The sequence below is a fragment of the Lonchura striata genome, chromosome 2 (assembly GCF_050655825.1).
Source record: "Lonchura striata isolate lonStrDom1 chromosome 2, ASM5065582v1, whole genome shotgun sequence".
NCBI classification, from domain to species: Eukaryota; Metazoa; Chordata; class Aves; order Passeriformes; family Estrildidae; genus Lonchura; species Lonchura striata.
In genome coordinates, this window is record NC_140704.1 from 28091880 (window position 1) to 28106165 (window position 14286).

General features: G+C 36.0%; 1 protein-coding gene across 1 annotated transcript in view; it reads left to right on the top strand.

The window, feature by feature from the left end:
- Nucleotides 1–14286, top strand: part of LOC144247308 (uncharacterized) — a 242899-nt gene that overhangs the window by 53819 nt on the left and 174794 nt on the right. Inside the window, exon 3 of the mRNA XM_085573120.1 lies at nucleotides 1–14286. This exon is cut by the window's left edge and continues 36325 nt beyond it; it is cut by the window's right edge and continues 47442 nt beyond it. The gene's annotated coding sequence lies outside the window, so the exon portion shown is untranslated.

Consider the following 14286-nt stretch of genomic DNA (forward strand, 5'->3'; position numbering starts at 1 on the left):
CATTAAAATGTCTGTCAAGAAGATTTCTATCTCAATGCAGGGTCCTCATTGTGAAAGTATTTGTAAAAATACAAATATACTAGAAAGTTACACCACTGTTTTTTAAGATTCATATATAATAAATACCCAGCTATGTTAATTTTGCATACATTTAAGTTTATAGGACCTAGAAATTGCATAATTTCCATAACTTTATGCCCCATACAAATCTCATCTTGTTGGTTTTTTGAAAGTACATATTTTTTTACCATCATAACAGTATTAAATTAAGCTACTTCAAATCCCTCTTATTTTACATGTCTTAAAAGTGAAGTTTATGGCAATTACAGCATATTGTTTCACAGCAAAACAATACTAAGAAAATAACAGAAATGGTCCTTAATCTTGCAATGACATTTAATACCTACAAGTATAAATTGCATGATGTGTATGACTAGCTGGTCCAGCTCTGATTAGCATCTAATTGCAGATCAGATCCTTAATGACATGGACTCCTTTTCACACTGTATCAGTAGGAACAGTAAGACACTCTTCTCCTGATGGTGTACGTACTTAGGGTTTAATTCTGTGAGGAAGAATACAGAGTGGAGTTCATTTTCTGCATTTTGATTATGATCTTGAGCTATGTTCCAGTGGTTTACTATGCTCAGATCTCTACAAAGGATCAAAGTTCTCCAGTCTGTTACTCTGTTGAGGAAGAAAAAGACAAACTTTTTTGTAAAATTCTCTTTTCTTTCTCCATATAATTCTGGATTCCTATCTATGTAAACATGGGTTTGAAGTTTTTCACGGAGTAGAAACATGACCTCTGAGTCCTAAACCACAGCTTAGTGCATGTCTGGGATTCACCTATAGTGTTGTTGCTTCCTTTGCATTACTCTGCTGAATGTTTGCACACTGGACACACACAGGAGTCATGGGGAATTAATTATAAGAGGCCAGGCACTTTCTGAGTAGATTCTGCTACACACACTTGTCATATGTTAGAGCGTTTTAAAGTTACAAAGGTTTGTGAAGCTCTAAAAGAATCAGAGCACAGTCTGAATCAAACAATACTGCCTTAGTTTTTTACTAGCTATTCCACACAAATCTAGTGAATAACTGTGCTGTTATATTGTTCCTTAGGAGAAGATCAGACCTTGAGTTAGCTGGTCAGCTAGCTGAGCTTTAGTTCTCAATCAATATCTACCTAGGCAATAGTGAACAGATTTTATTTAGATAGAAACTTCCAGAAATTATTAGACTTTTAAAGCTATTAAAGCCCACAGATAAAAGCACCCCTTTTGATTATGTTTAATGTCCCCCTGAAGTTAATTTTTTATAATTTCATCATTCCTGCATGCATGAAATGGATACAACTTATAGAGTGGGGTTAGAGTCAGTATGCTCTATAATTTCTCTCAAATTATAGGTCAGATGCTTGAAATTCAGCACAGAATGATTGTACTGTGTGAGCTTATAAACAGCTGTCACCAGCTAACTGTATTTGTTTTAAAGAATAAAAGTAAAAGTATCCTTCAAATCACCAATTTCATTTAAGGAGAATCAACCTGTAGAAAGGAAAGTATCTGTATTTCCTAAAATTCCTGTGATAGGAAACTATAAAATAAACATACCTTGCTAAAATATTTGAATGAGTGAGCAGGGGTCTCATACACCACCTGACATTCTTGGTGTTAAAATAAACTTTTGCCAGAAGGTAGAATACCAGAATTTTTTGAAAAACAATTTTTCAATTTCTTCATTTTACTGCAAAAACATGGAATAACAGAAGTCCCATAGGCATGGAAAATTTGCAGAACTACAAGAGGAGAAAAAACCGAGTAACTCTGTTTTTTAAAAAAAGAAAGAGAAACAAACAAAAGTTTAGGCTGGAATTTAAAAATTGGGAGTTTCAACACGAAAAATATCTTTAAGAAAACACACAAATTTGAAGTCTAAATTGTGATAGTAGTGAAATCTTTGTGGAGTTTTTACATCCTTAATAAGCTATTTTAATGTCAAATTAGCACCCTTGCTCAATAACTGCTTTCCATTCAAAGAATACCAAATTCACCTATTTTATCTTTATCCTTATAATTTGTTCTTCCTTATCCATCTAATTTGTTTTATGGCTATTAGGTCTTGAAAGCAGTTAAAAAACAAAAAGTGAAGTCATCTCTGTTGGAGAGAGCAAATACAACTCTGAGTGTATGAAAGAATGCCAGAGAGCCTGGCTCACGCTTGAAATGAAATAGTTTAAATGTTACTGTTAATATATTAACTCGTAGTATAAACATCTGTATGAAATAAAGTGCTCACTGATGAAGTATTCTGATAAAAATCTCAAGTATCATTTACTTCAGAAAGGGACTAGGGTCCTACCAGCATTTCCTTATATTTTCATATAGCATAGCAAGTGCTAAGGTTTTTTCTGCTTCAAAAATGTTACTTTATATTCCTGTGACTGGAAAAAAGACAAAATTTCTTTCAGCTGACTTACTTCTTGTGACTATAGCTATTTCTGGGATATTTTTAACCTAAATATTATACAAACTGATGCTTTGTTCCTCAATGAAAAGATTGTGGTCTGCATTTATTTCTCATGCCAGTGGGAAACCCATATTTTCTCAGTGGATTATCATAAATGCACTATTAACTACTCTAATGCTTAATCCAAAGAGTACCTGGATATTTTCCATCATTATAAACAGCACAGATGCCCATATTTAGAGCAGTGCAGTTCCCACATTTAAAGCATTTTTGGCATTTTCTACTGCAAGAAGCTCTTTTATTCAATTAAAGCATAGACAGCGTTGAGGTTTAGAGTGTTCTTTGCAACTTTTCTATTTCAGAAAAAAAATTAAATGTGATTAACTTTGGTTTGCTAACAGGATTTTGGTCAATTTTGGCCAATAAATAAAACATTTTATTTTAATACAGATCCAATTTTCCTTATTACCCAATTTACTATTGTTTAAATGTCTGATATTTCAAAAGAAATTACTTGTATTAAAACTTAGGGTTATGTCTCATTTAATTTATATGTATATATAAAATAATTAATATTACAGAATTACATTTGCATAATACATAGAATTTTATATTTCGTTATTCCCATGGTAAATGGTGTTGCATGTGTGCTTATGTGTCTCAGCACCATCTGAAAATAGCTAATGTTTTGTAGTAGCTAGTTGTTTGTAAGGAAGCTTACACATTTACTTTCAATTTTGTGAGTTTTTTAAAAAAAGTAGTAGTAGTTATGCTAGAATTTTAGATAATTTAGTATGTCTGAGTGGGGTGTGTAATGTACTTTTAGAAAACATGCTTTCAAAGCTTGCATTTCTGAATTTGGGAATGAGAAGAAGCTCCTGTTATTCTATCTACAATTTCTGTAAGAAATGAGTAGTTGCTAAGCCAGAGCTTCAGCTCACCTAGCTCTGTTGACAGCTGCACTGCTATAGTAATTAGCCCAGCTGAGAATCCAGCCCTTCTGAATGGATGGAAGGAAAGAAACAAAGCTGGATCTATGCTTATTAGCAAAGAAAATACTGACAGTATGTTCAGGGTATAGTGGCATCAGAGAGTAAGTGGTTTTGTTTCACTGCAGAACATTCTATATGGTTTAATCTTACTTATTTATACCAAACCATTTTCTCTAAGCCTTTGCCATTACCATTTAACAAGAAATTGTACTATTATTATTATTTATAGATTTTCACATAAATTTTACTCTACCTTCTTTCTTTTATCCTTTTTTTTTTGTCTGCTTAGGGCAGCTTGTCTTTTGCTGTGCCTTGAACCTTTAAACAACATCCACATGAAGTGGATTGATCATTTTCTGTGTCTTATTGAAATAATTGAATTGAATGGAGAAGATACAGTTATTTTAATAGTGTATTGCCTCAGCCAGTCAGGAGACTAAGAATGAGCAACTCACAGAGTCATAGAATGGTTTGGGCTGGAAGGGACCTTAAAGGTCAGTTAGTTCTAATTCCTCTGCCATTGCAAGAAAACCTTCATCTAGACCAGGTTGCTCAAAGCCCCATCCAACCTGGCCTTGAGCACTTCCAGGGACAGAACGTCATCACAACTTTTCTGGGCAGCCTGTTTCTGTGCCTGACTACGATCTCAGTAAGTAATTTCATACTAATATATCAATCTTTCCCACTGCACCAAAATCCCTCTCCTTTTAATTTTAAACCCCCCTTGTCCTATTGCAATATTGTTGTGTAAAAAGTCACTCTTTTTCTCCCTTGTAAGTGCCCTTTAAATAATGAAAGGCCTCCTGGGAGCCTTCTATTTCTGAGGTGGAAGAACTCCAATTCTCCCAGCCTGTCCCAATTGCAGATGTGCTCCATCCCTCTCATCATCTCTGTGGCACTCCTCTAGACTCACTCCAGCAGATCCACACCTTTTTTATATTGGGGACCCCATAGGTGGATGCAGCACCTCAGGTGAGCTCTCACAAGGGCAGAATAGAAGGACAGAATCATCTTTATTAACCTGCTGGCTGTGCTGTTCTTGGTGCAGTCCAAGATGAGGTTGGCATTCTGGGCTGGCTCATGTCCACTGTTTTGTCCATCAGAATCCCTTCTCCCCAGGACTGTTCTCATTCAGCTTTTCTGCCAGTCTGTTCTCATGTCTGAGATTGCCCTGGCCCAGGTGCAGGACTTTGCACTTGGCTTTATTGAACCTCATGAGAGGTTACATTTCCCTTTTTCCTGGAAAGTCGCTGGGAACCTCACCTGATTGCTGTGACTTTTCAAATATGATGGACAGTGACCTGGTAGCAATCAGCCAGTTCCTTTAGGACCCTGGAATGACTGTCATCAGGCCCATAGACTTGTGTCCATTCAGTTTCATCAGGTGGTCTTGAACCTGTTCTTTTCTTAAAGCAAGATGTATTCACTGCACTCTGACCTAGAGTTTTGGGGATGAGAGATACCAGATGTGGAGCTGTGCTTAAATATTTCTGGGACTATGGAAGACAGCAGAAGTCCAAGAGTAATTGGACCAGCTGGATGTTCAATCTCATAATCTGGGCCCACCAGCATTGTGCTTTCATAAAATTTTTTCACAAAGAAATAGCATTGCACTGGCAGACTTTCAAGAGACTAGCTGGGCTGTTCTTCAAGGTGTGTTAACAAATAGTAAGAGAATGATTGACAGCTGATGTGGGGACCCTGGGGGGCATCTCCTAAGTTAAGGAGACACAAGAAGCTTCCCTCAAAGTTGTTAAAACCCCATTGGCTCCTTCCCTTGTTACTATATGTGTTCCTATGTCCCTGAGCCACTCCCTCCCTATTCCCTCCTCTTGGTACTGTCCCAAGGCCAAGTGACCCCAGGGCCCCTGGGAGTGGTAAGATGGGCTCTCCATCCGTGTATGCCTGGGAACACTGAACCTCTCACTGCGCAGCTGAATTAAGCATCTGGATTTTATGCAAAGGCCCTTTCTTCTTCTTTACCCTGGACTTGTAGCAATTCAGTTTGCTACAAGTTGAATTTATTGAATTCATTCATCATCTACAGATATACATGTCTGTGATAAAGCACTTCAAGGATACTAAGCCTCATGTAAAACCTGGAGAGAAACTTTTACATTATATGTACCCTTTTTTTCTTCTCTGATATGGATTTGAGGAAACTGTAAGAGAAGTATTTGGTTTAGAACTGGTGTTATTAGAACTGATCTTTGGGCCCTCTTTGTAAGAAATTGAGTGGTAGAAGACTTCTTGCTTGCTTCAGATTACAGCTTACTTGATAAAATTTCTGTGTGTCAAGGCTTTTGCTATTATATATTTTTGAATTAAACTAATCACAAATAAATGTACTTGATTTTGACACCTAAAGGTCTGAAGAGACCTTTTTTGCTCCCAGGATCCCTTAGTTCTGTTGCTGCCATGTTGTTCCTAGAAGTATCACAATAGTCATGTGCTTTTCTTCTTCCAGAAAAAATCATGTTTGGAGCACTCATTAATCATTCTGATTGAAGGCATCCTAGATGCTTTACACTCACTTGATTTGTATGCCTCTTATCCCACTTTAGAAGAGCCTGATGACTGTGGAGACAAGCAGGCCAACCTTTTCCTCGAGCCAAAGACAGATTTTGCAGGAGAGTTAATGTGTTCACTCTAGCCACAACTATATTTAAAGAGACATTTTGTTTTGCAGAACTCACATCCTTTGAATCAGGCACTCAAGTGCAGAGGAGTGAGGAGGCTGAAAATCTAGTCTGTAGAAAAGGCTAAGGTAGGAAAGGTAGTTCCCCATTTCATCCAGCAGCTTAGAAAGCACTTGTTTACTGGCTTGGAACATGATGAAAAACTCAATCTGTGCAATCTGACTTGAGCTCTCCCACTTTTTCCTCTCTGATAATGACAAAGAGCAGCATGGACTAGAGCCGAGTAGTAACAGTACTGAATAAAGAGTAGTGAGAGCTTGACTGTTTTGCTTTAGGTATTCCATTTTGGCTATGGCTAGAATAAAGCTTTCCATGTACATTAGAGGTGATCTTAGTACTAACCACCTAAGTTCTTTGGCCAATAGAAGGATGCTTACAAACAGGCATATTGGGTGAGATGTCTTTGGGTTGTATGCTGAATAGTGCCAGCATGTGCCATAGCATTTGGCAGATAGCGCTTAGTGCTGTCTAGGTCTTGCTGACTGTGTGTACTTGATACAGAAGAAATGGAAGAGTTCTTGGTGCTAAGGGAGGCAAAAAAAACCCATAACAAAACAAAGGTACATGTGGGGAAAAATAGAATGGAGAAATGCAAAACATACAAAATATTTTGGTTTTGTGGAAGTATATTTCGTTCTCTTGAATGAACATATAGTTTTACACAGGTATGTGTGTATATTTGGTTTGCCTCAATTGATTTAAAGACCGAGTTGGACTGTGGACCTGGAATCTGAGTTCAGTAATCTGCCTTGCATTCAGTAGGCTGCCCAGATCTTTCAGGTAGCAATGAAGTTTCACTCAAGGGTTCCATTTGTCTGAAAGTAAAGAACAGAAGAATTCTGATACAAAATCTCACCTGCCGCGTCCCTGCCCCACCGCAACTCCACACTCACCTACATTAATTAGAATTGTGGTCTCTGAATTCCACTCAGAATCTCAGGATCTGATGTTCCTTTGTCTCTTCATTGAACAATTATTTTCATTTTGACTCCTCTTTGATTACTTTTTTTTTAAATAGAAACACAGCCAAATAAGAACACCTCTGTAACTGATATCACTTCTGATTTAATTTGACTTCTGCTAAATATTCTTCTTCACTGCATAGCTTTATCCCTTCACCAGAAAACACTAAAACCAAAAAACTTCAAAATGTTTCCTATCATATGATTAAGGTTCAGTCTGCCTCTTGACATTTTTCTTACAAAACCAAAACCTAAAGTTATTTTTTCTTTAGACTGTTAAGTAACTGTTCTTGAACCTACTCCAGATCTGAAGGGCTATTCTTAGGAATGTGTTCAATATTTACTTGAATAAGATATTAACCTTGGCTCTTTTTAAAAATACTTTTTTATATCTTCATTCCAAAGAAAATAAGTCACTGTCATATGCACAAAGGGTTGTTATATAAACTGCTTTGGCCAGGTGAACCAAATGATCTTTTGGAGAGAAAAGGGAATCTGAAATATTTTTTTGATGTTTGTTTTCATACTGAAAAGGAAAGTCACAGAGAGCAGGGGCAAGGTCAGTTTCTGTTTTTAGGTATAAATTTTCAAGCTCAGTTTTCAGCATAAGACAGAACTGGAAAAGGAATAAATGACCTGAATTCAGAGGAAAACATATGTGTTCACTGCCCAGGTTCTTCAGGTGACCTTGTGATTGTACTCCTAACTGATGACTTGAGATCATAAACTATTTAAAGATAAACATTTATTATTCAGTCTGAGAAACTGAAAGAAACAGTACTGCTAAGTCTAGTATAAATTAGTAATCTTTTCCTTTCAGTGTTTCTCAGCATTCTCTCTGAGTTTACTAATATATAGGAGTGGAGAAATGGGTCTTCTCTGCAGTATGCTACAAGACAAAAAATTTTTGCATACACGTAATGAAAGACTGTGTTCCAAAGAGAGTTAGACAAAACAAAGGACTTCTATGCAAGGAACTGTGAACTGTGAAGTATAGGAATTCTATGTCACTGTGAAAATAACAGCTAAATGTAAAACGTTTTACTAAGCACTTCACTTTTTCAATTGTAAGACCATGACAGAAATGGACTTGTCATCCACTTGAATCCCAGTACAGTAAAATGACATTTGAACAAAATTTCTTAGGTTATGTAAAAACCCATACAGTGCAAATTATTTTAGTGTCTAGAAACTCTCATTTAATATAATACAGTATGTGCCATATAATCTCTGTTATCCATGAGCTGCTTAAATGAGTTATAGATTGTAAGAGAAGAAAAATCCATGTTGGCTCCAGGCAGAGACAGGTTACATTTGGGCAGCCTTATCCATTTAGTCCTTCATAGAAAGGGCTACGTCTTTCCAGGACCAGAAATCGATTTTATATGGTATTGCACAGAATAAAGTTGAATCTTAGCAAGTCCTATGAGGTTTAAGTTAGCAGCTTACACATTTCTGAATCATGCTACCAGGGCTAGAAATGCTGTAGAGGGCATGGGAACAGCCCTGTGTCAATCTGTTTGAAGAGTGTTTGGATTTAGCATGGATTTATCTGTGTGCTCTATTTGTCACTGCATTACCTTTTACTATCCTGAGTGTCAGGAAATTAGTTTGGATATGCAAAACTAGGCACAGGTATTTGGGGCTTCACCTGAGCTAAGATCTACTTCAGACAAAGAAGTTGAAAGGATGTGCTGATGTTTTTTTATAATAATTTTCTAAAATGTAGACATGAGACATGAATTACAAGATTATGAGAAATCTGGATGTGTTTGCTGCTGCTCAGTATAGAATAAGAAAAACTCTAAGGCACAAATCCTTATCCCTTATATACAATAGGTATTTACTGACATTGGCTTTAATGGTTTGCACAATCCAGAGGAATATGAAGAATACTAGAACTGATAACAGAAAGAGCAGCCTTTTAATGAAAGCTTTCAGGTGCACAGATAGAACCTGTGCACCTGTGCAGCATTGAATTGTCACATTTTTTTTAAGTTTAACTAATTATTATATCGAGCAGCTACATCCAATAGGAGACTGGTTGCCCTTGGGCCTGCCCCTTGGAGTCCCTCCAAGGGTTCTTTCCCTATATCTTGTTTTGTCTCCCAGGTGCTGGTGCAAAACAGGATTTCCTTGTTAGAAATACTTTTCCTTGCAAATAAGACTAAGCAGAATATGTGAGAAAGGGAACTACTGTTCTAAAGTGACAAGGTGCTAGAAAATATACAGTGATATATATCAAAAATCTACAAAGCTAAAAATATAAAAAAGCTACAAATCTTTAGGTATTAGTTACCTATAGGATAAAGAACTTAGCAGCAAAAAAGTTAGTAGAGTTAAGCTATTGAAGAAACTACCTCCATATCTGCTTTGAGGTATTTTCAGGCATAAGTGCATTGGTTTTGTCCAGGAGTAAATTGCATTGAATTGCTTTGGAGGGAAGAATAGGGCAATTTAAAATTTGTCAGAGTGTTTCCATCTGTACAAAAATTCTCTATTTTCTCAAGCTATTTTTCAGTTTCTCACAGGGTAAGAGCATCTGTCCTACAAGCATATGTTAAGACATTTTTGGTTCTTTCATCACTAATCCATAAAAATATCCTCACGTTCCATCTGGAAAATAATTCACATTCTTTTTCTATTTAAAGATGAATTAGAAATCATTATAGGAAGAGAATTTGGGTGGCTGTTGCTGCAAAAAACCCAAAAAACAAATCAATGATAGTGTAATTATTCATAAGTATAGCTCATTATTCAGCCAGCTGCATACACAAGACATCACTGCCATTAAAAGCTGTGAAAAAAATACTTGATTTTCCTCAACACTTGTAGCTCAAACTATTTTTGATAAATCAGTGAGATTTCCATCTCTTGTGTCTTACATTTGTGATCTTAAAAGTAAGCTGCAATTTTATTGGTACTGTAAAGTCATACACATGTGTTGCATTAGAAATGCTTTTATTTGGCTTTATGATACAAAACCAAATGTATTAATTTTTATGGGAAAAAGTACTGTGCATTACAATTGCACCTGTTCTTGCATAATAGGAAATAAGTTTGAACCATGCTTTCCTGGAATTGTTGTCTGACTGGTACAGTTGTTCACTAAATCTGATACCCTTGTGTTCCCTTTCAAAAGATGTTATATTTCTTCTAGTTTATTTATGTATTTATTTATTCATTTATTTATTAAATGCCTGGCATGTTGCTCTTTACATTAGTATCCTGGCTATTTTTCCTGTGTGGCTTCTGAGGCCTTTCAGGCCTGGACAGTATCATCCAGTGTCTCCAAATTAGCATTCCTTGATGAAGTTGACATAACAATCAAATGCATGTGATTGTGGGACAAGTTAGAGGTAAAGAATACAGCGTTCTGCAAATTATAGGAGCTGCTTGAGAACCTTTTTTTGCTTGTTTGCCCTCTTTAGCCTGTTTTGTTTACTTTAATCTTAAGGTTTTCAAATAAGCCTTATTATTTCTACTATCTGCAAGAATTGTACCTCTGCTGGATTGCCTTTCTTTCCCTCAGCTGGAGGGCTTCAGCTATAGAAGCTTTCAGAAAATAGTATAAAACTTCATGATTTATGTTTTACTTATCAAATAAAAGAAATTTGAATTCACTTGTAACCCCTTTCTAAGCTGATTCTTTAATGCATTTACCTCCAAATGGGGGAATTTCTCATTTCCAGGCAGACCCCAACAAATGCCATTAAAAAGAACATCTATGAAAATAAGCAAAGTGGTTGCTTGTGCATAAGTGGTAGGAAAAAAAAACAACCACTTTCAAGTATTTTAATAAATCAAATAAACTTTTAATGGCTCTAAAAGATAGCTTAAATGCATCCCACAAGAAAAAGGCCTGGAAAATGAAATTTCTGACCTATGGAAAATTCTTAATACTTGGATTCCTGTTTTGATTTTCACTCCAAATGAAAACAAAAGTTCATATTTGTAAGATTTCTTGTTGCAAGCATTTTGATCTGTAATTGTTGGTTATTTCAGGCTGAATCAATAGAAAAAATAATTTAGCTGGAAAATTGAGTATTTTTAATTGTGATAAAAATAAAAAGAAAATATTTTTTATTTACAGATTTTTTCTTGTGGATTTTAAATTTTTCTTCACTCTCCATAGAATCCTCTAGATTCTGTAGAAGGCTATGAGCTTATATTGTTAACAAGGAAATACAAACAAATATAATAAAACCAAACAAAAATGTATGGAAAAGAACTGAGTACAGTGAATGTTTAAAAGGCAAAATATATTTTTAAATGTTATTGTTTCAAAGGACAAAGATTGAAATTTAGTAGTTAGATGAAATAGCATTGTAGAAGTCTGAGACTCAGATCTAAGCTTACTAAGCTAATTAAAGTATTGTGCAACTGAATTGAATATTTTTGTCATATCTGGTAATATTAGGGGAAGGCTATGAGGAAACAGCTTTGGTTGCTGTTCCAAAAGAAATTATTTTCAAGCACAAGGTCTAAGAATTTTTAAGAACATGTGAAAGCCTTAGGAAGGGAGAGGGAAGCTCAGGAGAAATGTTATCTGTGCTGTAGATGTTATGAAACAGTCTACAAGAGAAAAGTGACTTATTAGCATGGCTCTGCAAAGAAGAGATATTGATCAGATAAGACGTGGGCAAACATTTTTGGAAGCTCAGAACAGAAGCAGACCATACAGTGCCATAGGCATACCCTTGAATACTACAGGGCCTTTGATAAGTAGTGTAAAATCCCGGCTCAAATGTTCATTGTAGTGTCTTGGAGGCCACAGGAATGGTTTTTATATTTACATAGGGCTTCATTCTGTGGTAATTTATTGAAAGTTTTGGTATCCTTCATTTGCACAACTAATATCATACCTACCCTTCCTTTAAAATACACATTAAGTCAAATTTTAATAAAGAAGACACAGAAGTATTGGTGAACAGATAGATCCATGCCCTGTTGGAGATCCATTTTTAGGCTAAGAAATGTGAATGTGTTTGGCATACGAACTTCAGTTATTTAAGCAAAATTTCCACCTTGTAGAAATTATCTCCTTGTCATATCTTCTCTCTTCTTCGCAGTGGCTTTCACATGCTTTGAAGAGAACCGATTGCTTTCTCATATCTGCAATATATCCTAGAGTCTATTCCTTGCCCTTGAATATCTGAGAAGATCAGAAACTGGTTAACTCACTATATAGAGTGTTATTAGTGCAGGATGACCTCACATGGTGATGAATTATTCTTATGAAAAAGCTTTCATTTTTAAAATCTGATATGATAAGACCATTTTTGGTATCTCTCAACATAAATCTGTGCATTTAAGTGCGCTGCATATCTTTCCCAGATCCTCAATGAAAATAAGTTCTGTTTGGGAATATAAAATTAATGTTCACCATTTTTCAGAGCTTTCATTTTATTTAAGCATTTTCAGATTTAAAAAAAACAATATGCTTTGACATTTCTTATCACTAACATCTATGGATAGGCAAATCCACAGCGGACTGAGAAGTGTTCTGAGGAATAAAATTACTTCATGTGAGTGAAAATGCCTGTCTTCTTGACAGTCTGGTTTGATTAAAAGGGTTTTTTTTAATGGATTAACAAATAGAAATAATTGAAAAAGCTTTAGTATTAAAAAATGCATACAACTCTTACTTCCCAAGTAGTTTACTTGGGAAATTGTGTAATTAATAGCTTTTATGGGGGAAAAAATGGAAAGCCATTTTCAAAAGTTCAGATAAGGTTGAAGCTAGAACATATACTGGCATTAAGTCCTGCTTGAAATACGGTTAAAATATATCATTCTGGGAGAAACTTTTTTATGAGTAAGGCTGCAAAAAGTCATAATTTGCTAACAGAAAACCAAGGAAGCTTTACTAATTATGGAGTCATTGGACTGCATCCCAGTAGAGTTGAACTCTGTTCTTGGCTTTCATGGTGGCCTACTGGGTGAGTCAAGGGAATCTCCCTGACTTTAGTCAATGGGACCATTAGTGATCCCATCTCCTTTGAAACAGATTTTGGGTTCTACTGATGAAAGTGTTGTTGTTACTTATCCTTATTTAATATTATATTAATATTATTCAAGTCAGGTGTTTTCTTCTGTGTGAAAGCTGCTTGCTTTAGGAAGATTCAGTGGTATTCTTCTTCAAGAGGTTTTCTGAATTTCTGTATCTCTCACTGTAACATAATCTAATATTTAGCTTTTTGCACATTCATAGGTATTGGGCAGAAACAGTAAATATTAAATAATTAATTTGTTCTCTGTTAACTGTCTCTAAGAATGTGTATGGAGCAGGTAATGTTAAACACTGGAGCACCTAATTTATCATATAAAGACACATCTGCTGTGAAACTGAAAGAGGTGCTTGCTTAATGGACTTGAACACAGTGCCACCTTTCTTTCTTGTGTTTCAATGGAAAGCAAGATCCCTTCTGTGTGGTCTTTGTGTCTACTGATGCTCCAATACAGGCAGCATCCAACTCTGGGAAGAAATGACATTCCAGATGTGATTGTTAATTTTGCTACCATATGCTGGCAAAGACACACTTGTGCAGTTGGTTGTGGCAAGATGTAATGTTTCCTGTTGGGACTAACGATTGGTTTTCTTTATCGTATTTTGTGATTTTTGTTGTAGTTTCATCATAAATCTAACTGCTGAGGGGAAAACACTGAAATGATTGTAGTAGTAATAGCAGCAGGGGCAAGGGTATGTGTGCTTTGTACTATCTGTTAAGAGTTTTCTGAGCATAAAATTTAGTGTCACTTCAAGCAGAGCCTGTTATATTATCCTATTTATATATATTATTCAGATGAAGCCAGAGTTTCTTTCTCTGAGGGCCACACATGGACATTTTTCAAAAGCCAGGCTCAGAAAAGATGCATTACTTATCTCAGAAAACAACAGCTCTGATATTAGAGTACCAGGCAGCGATGGCCACAGCTACTCAAGGACAGTGCCATTGTCTGGATATCCCAGAGACATCACAGATGGGCAGTGTGTGCAGCACCTTCTGACCATGGCCCACAAGGTTTGTCTCAGCAAACTGTCTGGCTAATATGCCTCCTTTTATTGCTGGTGTTTGCACTGCTCAATGGAACCCAATCAACCTCTAACACGGCTGCTGGTGCATAAATGTATCAGGGAACAGCACAGGAATGCTCATG